This window comes from Chiloscyllium punctatum, chromosome 18, assembly GCF_047496795.1.
Source record: "Chiloscyllium punctatum isolate Juve2018m chromosome 18, sChiPun1.3, whole genome shotgun sequence".
In the NCBI taxonomy this organism is placed as follows: domain Eukaryota; kingdom Metazoa; phylum Chordata; class Chondrichthyes; order Orectolobiformes; family Hemiscylliidae; genus Chiloscyllium; species Chiloscyllium punctatum.
In genome coordinates this window covers 33,827,535-33,843,704 of record NC_092756.1, presented here as the reverse complement: position 1 = coordinate 33,843,704, position 16,170 = coordinate 33,827,535, and the positions used below count along the sequence as shown (strand labels likewise).

General features: G+C 45.5%; 1 non-coding gene across 1 annotated transcript; it reads left to right on the top strand.

Annotated features, from left to right (window-relative positions):
* Nucleotides 1-5,777: 5,777 nt before the first annotated feature.
* trnav-uac (transfer RNA valine (anticodon UAC)) lies at nt 5,778-5,850 on the top strand. The gene has a single exon. It is a non-coding gene; the product is annotated as a tRNA-Val (tRNA).
* Nucleotides 5,851-16,170: the final 10,320 nt, after the last annotated feature.

Genomic DNA, 16,170 nt, shown 5'->3' with positions numbered 1-16,170 from the left:
GTTTTGCTCTTCAACTGCAGCCTTTTACATGGACAAGAACGCAGCTTTCTTGCTTGATTTCCCAACTTCAAACCTGCCTTCGAGTTTGCTTGAACAAATCATCTCTCGTAGTGCAGTGCAATGCAATGCAATTCCATTTAATTACTGTGCAAAGCATTGTAAAGTTTTTCTCCAACCTGGTTCTGATCATATCCCATTCTGTTTGAGAGTGTAGTTACCCCCTTCTGATCCTTCCACGAAAAGCATTACCACGGATTCCTCAAATAGTCTGTCTGTCAAATGTATCCCAAAGTCGTCTCTGAAAGACCTCATTTGGAAGGTGTCTGTCGTTATTCAACGTGCGAGAATTGGCACCAGATGTCCTGAATCATGTTTTGGAGCAGTTCCCACGTCAGTGGCTCATTCAATCAGCAACAGCAATGAAAGAAATTACACTCTCAGAGGAACCTCTGGACCTGTGCTTTCATAGCGTCGCTAGTATTAAGGTGCGCCCCGAGATCTAAGCCACGTTGGAACTGAAACGGAGGAATCGACAGAGAGGCTACAGAATGACATCGCATCCATTTGGTTTTCTTTAAATCACTGACGAGCAGGAAAATGTAAACGGGGAGGGCGTGTGGGGAAGTGAGGCAGTTGCGGCTCTGGAGAAAGTCCTTCTTTGTGATTCATTCTGCAACCAGAGACGTGACGGTGACTCAGGCGTGAGAGCTCTTCACATCGTGAACAAAAAGCAATCAAGGGCAGTTAGCACCTCTTCCGGAGTGGGGGTGGGGTGAGGTAATTACCTTTTGACTTCTGTTACTATGTTCAGAAACTGCCTTTTGAATTGAGGTGAACAGAAACTGCATTTCTAAAAAGCACCATGGAACTTGTTAAACTTTATTGAGTCACTTTTTCTCATCGATTCCCACACAGGTTTCCAACTCAGTTGGTATCGATGAGGCTCATGTCCAGGTGTGATAATCTCTGCAGCAAATTGCACGGTTAAGGTAAAAGGCAAGGAAAGTGGCATCTCGAACCGGCCCCGAGGTCAGACCTTCCTCACAATGTAATCTGTCATTCTCGGATTGTAATGCTACCTCCGGTTTTAGGGTGGAACATTCTTTGGGAACCTTATTCTGCAAAACAGACACAGTGACTGAAACTATGCTGCACGGTATGATTTGGGACACGGCCTGCTCAGCTTTGTGCATTTTCCCTGTAGTCCGGTGTGTTTCATGTTCCGTGTCACCGTGAAAGTTGTCCTGTTTCCAACAATGGGTGAAATCATTGAGCAAAGCAAGAATCGAAACTGCAGTAATGTCAAGTAGCTCATGGTAATTTGACCCAATCATAACCGATCATATATTCTCACGCACTCACAGATACATTTGTAGCTGAATGCAGTCTGAGAAGATAGACTCAGCTTACCAGTGATTTTTGTCTGGATTGATGGGCTATCGTTAACTGCTGAGAAATTGATATTGTAGACGCGCACATCCCAGCAGTTGTGCGAGTCGGAGAGGGATCATGGAACCCTTTTCACGTGAGTTTGCATCTGTTGTTATGCAGGAACACAATTGGAAGTGCAAGAAAATGGGCTCTCGAGCGTGTTGGTATTGTGGCCGCGCGGTCTAAGGCGCTGGATTAAGGCTCCAGTCTCGACAGAGGCGTGGGTTCGTATCCCACCGCTGCCATTTCTGCTGAACAGCTCCAATGGAACAGCTGGTTTAAATGCTGTTTCAATCCCTGCCTCATTTCTGTTTAAAACTGAAGAAAAATGAGTTTGCTTCCCGGGGAATTGACTGCGGTGTGGGCAAATGCCGAATTTTCCAAAGTGTCTGTGCTGTCATGATCGTGTTCGCTTCCCGCGCGGAAAATCGCCAGCAGCTCTACTGTTGCTTTCTGTTCCAGGCAAGTTGAGCTTTTACTGGAACCGAATGGAGACTGTTATTTCATCGTTGTTGCGAAACAGACTCCTCCGGTGACTCGACTCGTCGTTATTTGGTTTTCTGGCCAATGAGAAAATCGTTCCAATGTATTTCGATGTCATATGTTATTAAATTTCTCCCACTTCCTTCATTTCCGTCCTGCAGTCATCGGAAGGGAAAGATAATCTAATCGAGACTGTGATTGGTGAAATTCACTTTTTATGGCCCATTCTTATTATGTTCTTTCTTTGTCTCTTTGCAGCATTGTCTGGGAAGTGGTGGTGCACTCAGGCTCCAGTATGTTTGAAAGAGTAGTTTGGAATTGCCCTGTTGTTAGTTGTGTGATTACTTTATGGCTCATGCCCCCCCGACACTCTCACATTTAGCATTCATGCTCGCTGTGTCTGAAAATGCATTTGGTTCTCCCGTTTTGTTTGTGTTCCGTGTTAAATGCTTTCTGTTTTGCGATTCGCTCAATACATTACGAATTAACAGGGTTTCTGAGGTAACTTCCAGCTGCAAAAATCCTCAACTGAGAATCTGGGAAACTTTCACCGAGTATGGTCAGTCGGAGCAAAAGTAAGGAAGTCGTTCGTTTCTGCAGTGTTTCACAATGCTACCTTTCCCGTGAGCAGTCCAACAGACTAAATGATTTTGCCACAGACTGCGACGGTAAGCTCCGCAAAAACGTAATTCTTTAAAGCAGGTGTAAGCAACACAACGTTATTGGGGTACACCGCGTGGAAACAGATACTTCGGTGTATCTCGTCCATGCTCACCACTAAGCCAAAATTAAACAAGTCCCATTAAACAACGAGCTAACGGAAACAGAAAGGTGAAAGGTAGAATGGCTTCAACTTTCAGTGCTGGATGCCACTGAGCTGCAGTGAGGGCGACTGCGGCTTGTTTCTGTAGTGTAGTGGTCATCACGTTCGCCTTACACGCGAAAGGTCCCCGGTTTGAAACTGGGCAGGAACTGTTTTGCTCTTCAACTGCAGCCTTTTACATGGACAAGAACGCAGCTTTCTTGCTTGATTTCCCAACTTCAAACCTGCCTTCGAGTTTGCTTGAACAAATCTTCTCTCGTAGTGCAGTGCAATGCAATGCAATTCCATTTAATTACTGTGCAAAGCATTGTAAAGTTTTTCTCCAACCTGGTTCTGATCATATGCCATTCGGTTTGAGAGTGTAGTTACCCCCTTCTGATCCTTCCACGAAAAGCATTACCGCATTCGCATTCCTTGCGCAGGTGGCCCGGTTCAAAGACAGAGAAGAAGCTGATGTGCTGGTGTCACAGTGCACCACGGATTCCTCAACTAGTCTGTCTGTCAAATGTATCCCAAAGTCGTCTCTGAAAGACCTCATTTGGAAGGTGTCTGTCGTTATTCAACGTGCGAGAATTGGCACCAGAGGTCCTGAATCATGTTTTGGAGCAGTTCCCACGTCAGTGGCTCATTCAATCAGCAACAGCAATGAAAGAAATTACACTCTCAGAGGAACCTCTGGACCTGTGCTTTCATAGCGTCGCTAGTATTAAGGTGCGCCCCGAGATCTAAGCCACGTTGGAACTGAAACGGAGGAATCGACAGAGAGGCTACAGAATGACATCGCATCCATTTGGTTTTCTTTAAATCACTGACGAGCAGGAAAATGTAAACGGGGAGGGCGTGTGGGGAAGTGAGGCAGTTGCGGCTCTGGAGAAAGTCCTTCTTTGTGATTCATTCTGCAACCAGAGACGTGACGGTGACTCAGGCGTGAGAGCTCTTCACATCGTGAACAAAAAGCAATCAAGGGCAGTTAGCACCTCTTCCGGAGTGGGGGTGGGGTGAGGTAATTACCTTTTGACTTCTGTTACTATGTTCAGAAACTGCCTTTTGGATTGAGGTGAACAGAAACTGCATTTCTAAAAAGCACCATGGAACTTGTTAAACTTTATTGAGTCACTTTTTCTCATCGATTCCCACACAGGTTTCCAACTCAGTTGGTATCGATGAGGCTCATGTCCAGGTGTGATAATCTCTGCAGCAAATTGCACGGTTAAGGTAAAAGGCAAGGAAAGTGGCATCTCGAACCGGCCCCGAGGTCAGACCTTCCTCACAATGTAATCTGTCATTCTCGGATTGTAATGCTACCTCCGGTTTTAGGGTGGAACATTCTTTGGGAACCTTATTCTGCAAAACAGACACAGTGACTGAAACTATGCTGCACGGTATGATTTGGGACACGGCCTGCTCAGCTTTGTGCATTTTCCCTGTAGTCCGGTGTGTTTCATGTTCCGTGTCACCGTGAAAGTTGTCCTGTTTCCAACAATGGGTGAAATCATTGAGCAAAGCAAGAATCGAAACTGCAGTAATGTCAAGTAGCTCATGGTAATTTGACCCAATCATAACCGATCATATATTCTCACGCACTCACAGATACATTTGTAGCTGAATGCAGTCTGAGAAGATAGACTCAGCTTACCAGTGATTTTTGTCTGGATTGATGGGCTATCGTTAACTGCTGAGAAATTGATATTGTAGACGCGCACATCCCAGCAGTTGTGCGAGTCGGAGAGGGATCATGGAACCCTTTTCACGTGAGTTTGCATCTGTTGTTATGCAGGAACACAATTGGAAGTGCAAGAAAATGGACGCTCTAGCGTGTTGGTAGTGTGCCCGAGCGGTCTAAGGCGCTGGATTAAAGCTCAGGTCTCGACAGAGGCGTGGGTTCGTATCCCACCGCTGCCATTTCTGCTGAACAGCTCCAACGGAACAGCTGGTTTAAATGCTGTTTCAATCCCTGCCTCATTTCTGTTTAAAACAGAAGAAAAATGAGTTTGCTTCCTGGGGAATTGACTGCGGTGTGGGAAAGTGCCGAATTTTCCAAAGTGTCTGTGCTGTCATGATCGTGTTCGCTTCCCGCGCGGAAAATCGCCAGCAGCTCTACTGTTGCTTTCTGTTCCAGGCAAGTTGAGCTTTTACTGGAACCGAATGGAGACTGTTATTTCATCGTTGTTGCGAAACAGACTCCTCCGGTGACTCGACTCGTCGTTATTTGGTTTTCTGGCCAATGAGAAAATCGTTCCAATGTATTTCGATGTCATATGTTATTAAATTTCTCCCACTTCCTTCATTTCCGTCCTGCAGTCATCGGAAGGGAAAGGTAATCTAATCGAGACTGTGATTGGTGAAATTCACTTTTTATGGCCCATTCTTATTATGTTCTTTCTTTGTCTCTTTGCAGCATTGTCTGGGAAGTGGTGGTGTACTCAGGCTCCAGTATGTTTGAAAGAGTAGTTTGGAATTGCCCTGTTGTTAGTTGTTTGATTACTTTATGGCTCATGCCCCCCGACACTCTCACATTTAGCATTCATGCTCGCTGTGTCTGAAAATGCATTTGGTTTTCCAGTTTTGTTTGTGTTCCGTGTTAAATGCTTTCTGTTTTGCGATTCGCTCAATACATTACTAATTAACAGGGTTTCTGAGGTAACTTCCAGCTGCAAAAATCCTCAACTGAGAATCTGGGAAACTTTCACGGAGTATGGTCAGTCGGAGCAAAAGTAAGGAAGTCGTTCGTTTCTGCAGTGTTTCACAATGCTACCTTTCCCGTGAGCAGTCGAACAGACTAAATGATTTTGCCACAGACTGCGACGGTAAGCTCCGCAAAAACGTAATTCTTTAAAGCAGGTGTAAGCAACACAACGTTATTGGGGTACACCGCGTGGAAACAGATACTTCGGTGTATCTCGTCCATGCTCACCACAAAGCCAAAATTAAACAAGTCCCATTAAACAACGAGCTAACGGAAACAGAAAGGTGAAAGGTAGAATGGCTTCAACTTTCAGTGCTGGATGCCACTGAGCTGCAGCGAGAGCGACTGCGGCTTGTTTCTGTAGTGTAGTGGTAATCACGTTCGCCTTACACGCGAAAGGTCCCCGGTTCGAAACTGGGCAGGAACTGTTTCGCTCTTCAACTGCAGCCTTTTACATGGACAAGAACGCAGCTTTCTTGCTTGATTTCCCAACTTCAAACCTGCCTTCGAGTTTGCATGAACAAATCATCTCTCGTAGTGCAGTGCAATGCAATGCAATTCCATTTAATTACTGTGCAAAGCATTGTAAAGTTTTTCTCCAACCTGGTTCTGATCATATCCCATTCTGTTTGAGAGTGTAGTTACCCCCTTCTGATCCTTCCACGAAAAGCATTACCACGGATTCCTCAAATAGTCTGTCTGTCAAATGTATCCCAAAGTCGTCTCTGAAAGACCTCATTTGGAAGGTGTCTGTCGTTATTCAACGTGCGAGAATTGGCACCAGATGTCCTGAATCATGTTTTGGAGCAGTTCCCACGTCAGTGGCTCATTCAATCAGCAACAGCAATGAAAGAAATTACACTCTCAGAGGAACCTCTGGACCTGTGCTTTCATAGCGTCGCTAGTATTAAGGTGCGCCCCGAGATCTAAGCCACGTTGGAACTGAAACGGAGGAATCGACAGAGAGGCTACAGAATGACATCGCATCCATTTGGTTTTCTTTAAATCACTGACGAGCAGGAAAATGTAAACGGGGAGGGCGTGTGGGGAAGTGAGGCAGTTGCGGCTCTGGAGAAAGTCCTTCTTTGTGATTCATTCTGCAACCAGAGACGTGACGGTGACTCAGGCGTGAGAGCTCTTCACATCGTGAACAAAAAGCAATCAAGGGCAGTTAGCACCTCTTCCGGAGTGGGGGTGGGGTGAGGTAATTACCTTTTGACTTCTGTTACTATGTTCAGAAACTGCCTTTTGGATTGAGGTGAACAGAAACTGCATTTCTAAAAAGCACCATGGAACTTGTTAAACTTTATTGAGTCACTTTTTCTCATCGATTCCCACACAGGTTTCCAACTCAGTTGGTATCGATGAGGCTCATGTCCAGGTGTGATAATCTCTGCAGCAAATTGCACGGTTAAGGTAAAAGGCAAGGAAAGTGGCATCTCGAACCGGCCCCGAGGTCAGACCTTCCTCACAATGTAATCTGTCATTCTCGGATTGTAATGCTACCTCCGGTTTTAGGGTGGAACATTCTTTGGGAACCTTATTCTGCAAAACAGACACAGTGACTGAAACTATGCTGCACGGTATGATTTGGGACACGGCCTGCTCAGCTTTGTGCATTTTCCCTGTAGTCCGGTGTGTTTCATGTTCCGTGTCACCGTGAAAGTTGTCCTGTTTCCAACAATGGGTGAAATCATTGAGCAAAGCAAGAATCGAAACTGCAGTAATGTCAAGTAGCTCATGGTAATTTGACCCAATCATAACCGATCATATATTCTCACGCACTCACAGATACATTTGTAGCTGAATGCAGTCTGAGAAGATAGACTCAGCTTACCAGTGATTTTTGTCTGGATTGATGGGCTATCGTTAACTGCTGAGAAATTGATATTGTAGACGCGCACATCCCAGCAGTTGTGCGAGTCGGAGAGGGATCATGGAACCCTTTTCACGTGAGTTTGCATCTGTTGTTATGCAGGAACACAATTGGAAGTGCAAGAAAATGGGCTCTCGAGCGTGTTGGTAGTGTGGCCGCGCGGTCTAAGGCGCTGGATTAAGGCTCCAGTCTCGACAGAGGCGTGGGTTCGTATCCCACCGCTGCCATTTCTGCTGAACAGCTCCAATGGAACAGCTGGTTTAAATGCTGTTTCAATCCCTGCCTCATTTCTGTTTAAAACAGAAGAAAAATGAGTTTGCTTCCCGGGGAATTGACTGCGGTGTGGGCAAATGCCGAATTTTCCAAAGTGTCTGTGCTGTCATGATCGTGTTCGCTTCCCGCGCGGAAAATCGCCAGCAGCTCTACTGTTGCTTTCTGTTCCAGGCAAGTTGAGCTTTTACTGGAACCGAATGGAGACTGTTATTTCATCGTTGTTGCGAAACAGACTCCTCCGGTGACTCGACTCGTCGTTATTTGGTTTTCTGGCCAATGAGAAAATCGTTCCAATGTATTTCGATGTCATATGTTATTAAATTTCTCCCACTTCCTTCATTTCCGTCCTGCAGTCATCGGAAGGGAAAGATAATCTAATCGAGACTGTGATTGGTGAAATTCACTTTTTATGGCCCATTCTTATTATGTTCTTTCTTTGTCTCTTTGCAGCATTGTCTGGGAAGTGGTGGTGCACTCAGGCTCCAGTATGTTTGAAAGAGTAGTTTGGAATTGCCCTGTTGTTAGTTGTGTGATTACTTTATGGCTCATGCCCCCCCGACACTCTCACATTTAGCATTCATGCTCGCTGTGTCTGAAAATGCATTTGGTTCTCCCGTTTTGTTTGTGTTCCGTGTTAAATGCTTTCTGTTTTGCGATTCGCTCAATACATTACGAATTAACAGGGTTTCTGAGGTAACTTCCAGCTGCAAAAATCCTCAACTGAGAATCTGGGAAACTTTCACCGAGTATGGTCAGTCGGAGCAAAAGTAAGGAAGTCGTTCGTTTCTGCAGTGTTTCACAATGCTACCTTTCCCGTGAGCAGTCCAACAGACTAAATGATTTTGCCACAGACTGCGACGGTAAGCTCCGCAAAAACGTAATTCTTTAAAGCAGGTGTAAGCAACACAACGTTATTGGGGTACACCGCGTGGAAACAGATACTTCGGTGTATCTCGTCCATGCTCACCACAAAGCCAAAATTAAACAAGTCCCTTTAAACAACGAGCTAACGGAAACAGAAAGGTGAAAGGTAGAATGGCTTCAACTTTCAGTGCTGGATGCCACTGAGCTGCAGTGAGGGCGACTGCGGCTTGTTTGTGTAGTGTAGTGGTCATCACGTTCGCCTTACACGCGAAAGGTCCCCGGTTCGAAACTGGGCAGAAACTGTTTTGCTCTTCAACTGCAGCCTTTTACATGGACAAGAACGCAGCTTTCTTGCTTGATTTCCCAACTTCAAACCTGCCTTCGAGTTTGCTTGAACAAATCTTCTCTCGTAGTGCAGTGCAATGCAATGCAATTCCATTTAATTACTGTGCAAAGCATTGTAAAGTTTTTCTCCAACCTGGTTCTGATCATATGCCATTCTGTTTGAGAGTGTAGTTACCCCCTTCTGATCCTTCCACGAAAAGCATTACCGCATTCGCATTCCTTGCGCAGGCGGCCCGGTTCAAAGACAGAGAAGAAGCTGATGTGCTGGTGTCACAGTGCACCACGGATTCCTCAACTAGTCTGTCTGTCAAATGTATCCCAAAGTCGTCTCTGAAAGACCTCATTTGGAAGGTGTCTGTCGTTATTCAACGTGCGAGAATTGGCACCAGAGGTCCTGAATCATGTTTTGGAGCAGTTCCCACGTCAGTGGCTCATTCAATCAGCAACAGCAATGAAAGAAATTACACTCTCAGAGGAACCTCTGGACCTGTGCTTTCATAGCGTCGCTAGTATTAAGGTGCGCCCCGAGATCTAAGCCACGTTGGAACTGAAACGGAGGAATCGACAGAGAGGCTACAGAATGACATCGCATCCATTTGGTTTTCTTTAAATCACTGACGAGCAGGAAAATGTAAACGGGGAGGGCGAGTGGGGAAGTGAGGCAGTTGCGGCTCTGGAGAAAGTCCTTCTTTGTGATTCATTCTGCAACCAGAGACGTGACGGTGACTCAGGCGTGAGAGCTCTTCACATCGTGAACAAAAAGCAATCAAGGGCAGTTAGCACCTCTTCCGGAGTGGGGGTGGGGTGAGGTAATTACCTTTTGACTTCTGTTACTATGTTCAGAAACTGCCTTTTGGATTGAGGTGAACAGAAACTGCATTTCTAAAAAGCACCATGGAACTTGTTAAACTTTATTGAGTCACTTTTTCTCATCGATTCCCACACAGGTTTCCAACTCAGTTGGTATCGATGAGGCTCATGTCCAGGTGTGATAATCTCTGCAGCAAATTGCACGGTTAAGGTAAAAGGCAAGGAAAGTGGCATCTCGAACCGGCCCCGAGGTCAGACCTTCCTCACAATGTAATCTGTCATTCTCGGATTGTAATGCTACCTCCGGTTTTAGGGTGGAACATTCTTTGGGAACCTTATTCTGCAAAACAGACACAGTGACTGAAACTATGCTGCACGGTATGATTTGGGACACGGCCTGCTCAGCTTTGTGCATTTTCCCTGTAGTCCGGTGTGTTTCATGTTCCGTGTCACCGTGAAAGTTGTCCTGTTTCGAACAATGGGTGAAATCATTGAGCAAAGCAAGAATCGAAACTGCAGTAATGTCAAGTAGCTCATGGTAATTTGACCCAATCATAACCGATCATATATTCTCACGCACTCACAGATACATTTGTAGCTGAATGCAGTCTGAGAAGATAGACTCAGCTTACCAGTGATTTTTGTCTGGATTGATGGGCTATCGTTAACTGCTGAGAAATTGATATTGTAGACGCGCACATCCCAGCAGCTGTGCGAGTCGGAGAGGGATCATGGAACCCTTTTCACGTGAGTTTGCATCTGTTGTTATGCAGGAACACAATTGGAAGTGCAAGAAAATGGATTGTCGAGCGTGTTGGTAGTGTGGCCGAGCGGTCTAAGGCGCTGGATGAAGACTCCAGTCTCAACAGAGGCGTGGGTTCGTATCCCACCGCTGCCATTTCTGCGGAACAGCTGGTTTAAATGCTGTTTCAATTCTTGCCTCATTTCTGTTTAAAACAGAAGCAAAATGAGTTTGCTTCCTGGGGAATTGACTGCGGTGTGGGAAAGTGCCGAATTTTCCAAAGTGTCTGTGCTGTCATGATCGTGTTCGCTTCCCGCGCGGAAAATCGCCAGCAGCTCTACTGTTGCTTTCTGTTCCAGGCAAGTTGAGCTTTTACTGGAACCGAATGGAGACTGTTATTTCATCGTTGTTGCGAAACAGACTCCTCCGGTGACTCGACTCGTCGTTATTTGGTTTTCTGGCCAATGAGAAAATCGTTCCAATGTATTTCGATGTCATATGTTATTAAATTTCTCCCACTTCCTTCATTTCCGTCCTGCAGTCATCGGAAGGGAAAGGTAATCTAATCGAGACTGTGATTGGTGAAATTCACTTTTTATGGCCCATTCTTATTATGTTCTTTCTTTGTCTCTTTGCAGCATTGTCTGGGAAGTGGTGGTGTACTCAGGCTCCAGTATGTTTGAAAGAGTAGTTTGGAATTGCCCTGTTGTTAGTTGTTTGATTACTTTATGGCTCATGCCCCCCGACACTCTCACATTTAGCATTCATGCTCGCTGTGTCTGAAAATGCATTTGGTTTTCCAGTTTTGTTTGTGTTCCGTGTTAAATGCTTTCTGTTTTGCGATTCGCTCAATACATTACTAATTAACAGGGTTTCTGAGGTAACTTCCAGCTGCAAAAATCCTCAACTGAGAATCTGGGAAACTTTCACCGAGTATGGTCAGTCGGAGCAAAAGTAAGGAAGTCGTTCGTTTCTGCAGTGTTTCACAATGCTACCTTTCCCGTGAGCAGTCGAACAGACTAAATGATTTTGCCACAGACTGCGACGGTAAGCTCCGCAAAAACGTAATTCTTTAAAGCAGGTGTAAGCAACACAACGTTATTGGGGTACACCGCGTGGAAACAGATACTTCGGTGTATCTCGTCCATGCTCACCACAAAGCCAAAATTAAACAAGTCCCATTAAACAACGAGCTAACGGAAACAGAAAGGTGAAAGGTAGAATGGCTTCAACTTTCAGTGCTGGATGCCACTGAGCTGCAGCGAGAGCGACTGCGGCTTGTTTCTGTAGTGTAGTGGTCATCACGTTCGCCTTACACGCGAAAGGTCCCCGGTTTGAAACTGGGCAGGAACTGTTTTGCTCTTCAACTGCAGCCTTTTACATGGACAAGAACGCAGCTTTCTTGCTTGATTTCCCAACTTCAAACCTGCCTTCGAGTTTGCTTGAACAAATCATCTCTCGTAGTGCAGTGCAATGCAATGCAATTCCATTTAATTACTGTGCAAAGCATTGTAAAGTTTTTCTCCAACCTGGTTCTGATCATATCCCATTCTGTTTGAGAGTGTAGTTACCCCCTTCTGATCCTTCCACGAAAAGCATTACCGCATTCGCATTCCTTGCGCAGGCGGCCCGGTTCAAAGACAGAGAAGAAGCTGATGTGCTGGTGTCACAGTGCACCACGGATTCCTCAACTAGTCTGTCTGTCAAATGTATCCCAAAGTCGTCTCTGAAAGACCTCATTTGGAAGGTGTCTGTCGTTATTCAACGTGCGAGAATTGGCACCAGAGGTCCTGAATCATGTTTTGGAGCAGTTCCCACGTCAGTGGCTCATTCAATCAGCAACAGCAATGAAAGAAATTACACTCTCAGAGGAACCTCTGGACCTGTGCTTTCATAGCGTCGCTAGTATTAAGGTGCGCCCCGAGATCTAAGCCACGTTGGAACTGAAACGGAGGAATCGACAGAGAGGCTACAGAATGACATCGCATCCATTTGGTTTTCTTTAAATCACTGACGAGCAGGAAAATGTAAACGGGGAGGGCGAGTGGGGAAGTGAGGCAGTTGCGGCTCTGGAGAAAGTCCTTCTTTGTGATTCATTCTGCAACCAGAGACGTGACGGTGACTCAGGCGTGAGAGCTCTTCACATCGTGAACAAAAAGCAATCAAGGGCAGTTAGCACCTCTTCCGGAGTGGGGGTGGGGTGAGGTAATTACCTTTTGACTTCTGTTACTATGTTCAGAAACTGCCTTTTGGATTGAGGTGAACAGAAACTGCATTTCTAAAAAGCACCATGGAACTTGTTAAACTTTATTGAGTCACTTTTTCTCATCGATTCCCACACAGGTTTCCAACTCAGTTGGTATCGATGAGGCTCATGTCCAGGTGTGATAATCTCTGCAGCAAATTGCACGGTTAAGGTAAAAGGCAAGGAAAGTGGCATCTCGAACCGGCCCCGAGGTCAGACCTTCCTCACAATGTAATCTGTCATTCTCGGATTGTAATGCTACCTCCGGTTTTAGGGTGGAACATTCTTTGGGAACCTTATTCTGCAAAACAGACACAGTGACTGAAACTATGCTGCACGGTATGATTTGGGACACGGCCTGCTCAGCTTTGTGCATTTTCCCTGTAGTCCGGTGTGTTTCATGTTCCGTGTCACCGTGAAAGTTGTCCTGTTTCGAACAATGGGTGAAATCATTGAGCAAAGCAAGAATCGAAACTGCAGTAATGTCAAGTAGCTCATGGTAATTTGACCCAATCATAACCGATCATATATTCTCACGCACTCACAGATACATTTGTAGCTGAATGCAGTCTGAGAAGATAGACTCAGCTTACCAGTGATTTTTGTCTGGATTGATGGGCTATCGTTAACTGCTGAGAAATTGATATTGTAGACGCGCACATCCCAGCAGCTGTGCGAGTCGGAGAGGGATCATGGAACCCTTTTCACGTGAGTTTGCATCTGTTGTTATGCAGGAACACAATTGGAAGTGCAAGAAAATGGATTGTCGAGCGTGTTGGTAGTGTGGCCGAGCGGTCTAAGGCGCTGGATGAAGACTCCAGTCTCAACAGAGGCGTGGGTTCGTATCCCACCGCTGCCATTTCTGCGGAACAGCTGGTTTAAATGCTGTTTCAATTCTTGCCTCATTTCTGTTTAAAACAGAAGCAAAATGAGTTTGCTTCCTGGGGAATTGACTGCGGTGTGGGAAAGTGCCGAATTTTCCAAAGTGTCTGTGCTGTCATGATCGTGTTCGCTTCCCGCGCGGAAAATCGCCAGCAGCTCTACTGTTGCTTTCTGTTCCAGGCAAGTTGAGCTTTTACTGGAACCGAATGGAGACTGTTATTTCATCGTTGTTGCGAAACAGACTCCTCCGGTGACTCGACTCGTCGTTATTTGGTTTTCTGGCCAATGAGAAAATCGTTCCAATGTATTTCGATGTCATATGTTATTAAATTTCTCCCACTTCCTTCATTTCCGTCCTGCAGTCATCGGAAGGGAAAGGTAATCTAATCGAGACTGTGATTGGTGAAATTCACTTTTTATGGCCCATTCTTATTATGTTCTTTCTTTGTCTCTTTGCAGCATTGTCTGGGAAGTGGTGGTGTACTCAGGCTCCAGTATGTTTGAAAGAGTAGTTTGGAATTGCCCTGTTGTTAGTTGTTTGATTACTTTATGGCTCATGCCCCCCGACACTCTCACATTTAGCATTCATGCTCGCTGTGTCTGAAAATGCATTTGGTTTTCCAGTTTTGTTTGTGTTCCGTGTTAAATGCTTTCTGTTTTGCGATTCGCTCAATACATTACTAATTAACAGGGTTTCTGAGGTAACTTCCAGCTGCAAAAATCCTCAACTGAGAATCTGGGAAACTTTCACCGAGTATGGTCAGTCGGAGCAAAAGTAAGGAAGTCGTTCGTTTCTGCAGTGTTTCACAATGCTACCTTTCCCGTGAGCAGTCGAACAGACTAAATGATTTTGCCACAGACTGCGACGGTAAGCTCCGCAAAAACGTAATTCTTTAAAGCAGGTGTAAGCAACACAACGTTATTGGGGTACACCGCGTGGAAACAGATACTTCGGTGTATCTCGTCCATGCTCACCACAAAGCCAAAATTAAACAAGTCCCATTAAACAACGAGCTAACGGAAACAGAAAGGTGAAAGGTAGAATGGCTTCAACTTTCAGTGCTGGATGCCACTGAGCTGCAGCGAGAGCGACTGCGGCTTGTTTCTGTAGTGTAGTGGTCATCACGTTCGCCTTACACGCGAAAGGTCCCCGGTTTGAAACTGGGCAGGAACTGTTTTGCTCTTCAACTGCAGCCTTTTACATGGACAAGAACGCAGCTTTCTTGCTTGATTTCCCAACTTCAAACCTGCCTTCGAGTTTGCTTGAACAAATCATCTCTCGTAGTGCAGTGCAATGCAATGCAATTCCATTTAATTACTGTGCAAAGCATTGTAAAGTTTTTCTCCAACCTGGTTCTGATCATATCCCATTCTGTTTGAGAGTGTAGTTACCCCCTTCTGATCCTTCCACGAAAAGCATTACCACGGATTCCTCAAATAGTCTGTCTGTCAAATGTATCCCAAAGTCGTCTCTGAAAGACCTCATTTGGAAGGTGTCTGTCGTTATTCAACGTGCGAGAATTGGCACCAGATGTCCTGAATCATGTTTTGGAGCAGTTCCCACGTCACTGGCTCAATCAATCAGCAACAGCAATGAAAGAAATTACACTCTCAGAGGAACCTCTGGACCTGTGCTTTCATAGCGTCGCTAGTATTAAGGTGCGCCCCGAGATCTAAGCCACGTTGGAACTGAAACGGAGGAATCGACAGAGAGGCTACAGAATGACATCGCATCCATTTGGTTTTCTTTAAATCACTGACGAGCAGGAAAATGTAAACGGGGAGGGCGAGTGGGGAAGTGAGGCAGTTGCGGCTCTGGAGAAAGTCCTTCTTTGTGATTCATTCTGCAACCAGAGACGTGACGGTGACTCAGGCGTGAGAGCTCTTCACATCGTGAACAAAAAGCAATCAAGGGCAGTTAGCACCTCTTCCGGAGTGGGGGTGGGGTGAGGTAATTACCTTTTGACTTCTGTTACTATGTTCAGAAACTGCCTTTTGGATTGAGGTGAACAGAAACTGCATTTCTAAAAAGCACCATGGAACTTGTTAAACTTTATTGAGTCACTTTTTCTCATCGATTCCCACACAGGTTTCCAACTCAGTTGGTATCGATGAGGCTCATGTCCAGGTGTGATAATCTCTGCAGCAAATTGCACGGTTAAGGTAAAAGGCAAGGAAAGTGGCATCTCGAACCGGCCCCGAGGTCAGACCTTCCTCACAATGTAATCTGTCATTCTCGGATTGTAATGCTACCTCCGGTTTTAGGGTGGAACATTCTTTGGGAACCTTATTCTGCAAAACAGACACAGTGACTGAAACTATGCTGCACGGTATGATTTGGGACACGGCCTGCTCAGCTTTGTGCATTTTCCCTGTAGTCCGGTGGGTTTCATGTTCCGTGTAACCGTGAAAGTTGTCCTGTTTCGAACAATGGGTGAAATCATTGAGCAAAGCAAGAATCGAAACTGCAGTAATGTCAAGTAGCTCATGGTAATTTGACCCAATCATAACCGATCATATATTCTCACGCACTCACAGATACATTTGTAGCTGAATGCAGTCTGAGAAGATAGACTCAGCTTACCAGTGATTTTTGTCTGGATTGATGGGCTATCGTTAACTGCTGAGAAATTGATATTGTAGACGCGCACATCCCAGCAGCTGTGCGAGTCGGAGAGGGATCATGGAACCCTTTTCACGTGAGTTTGCA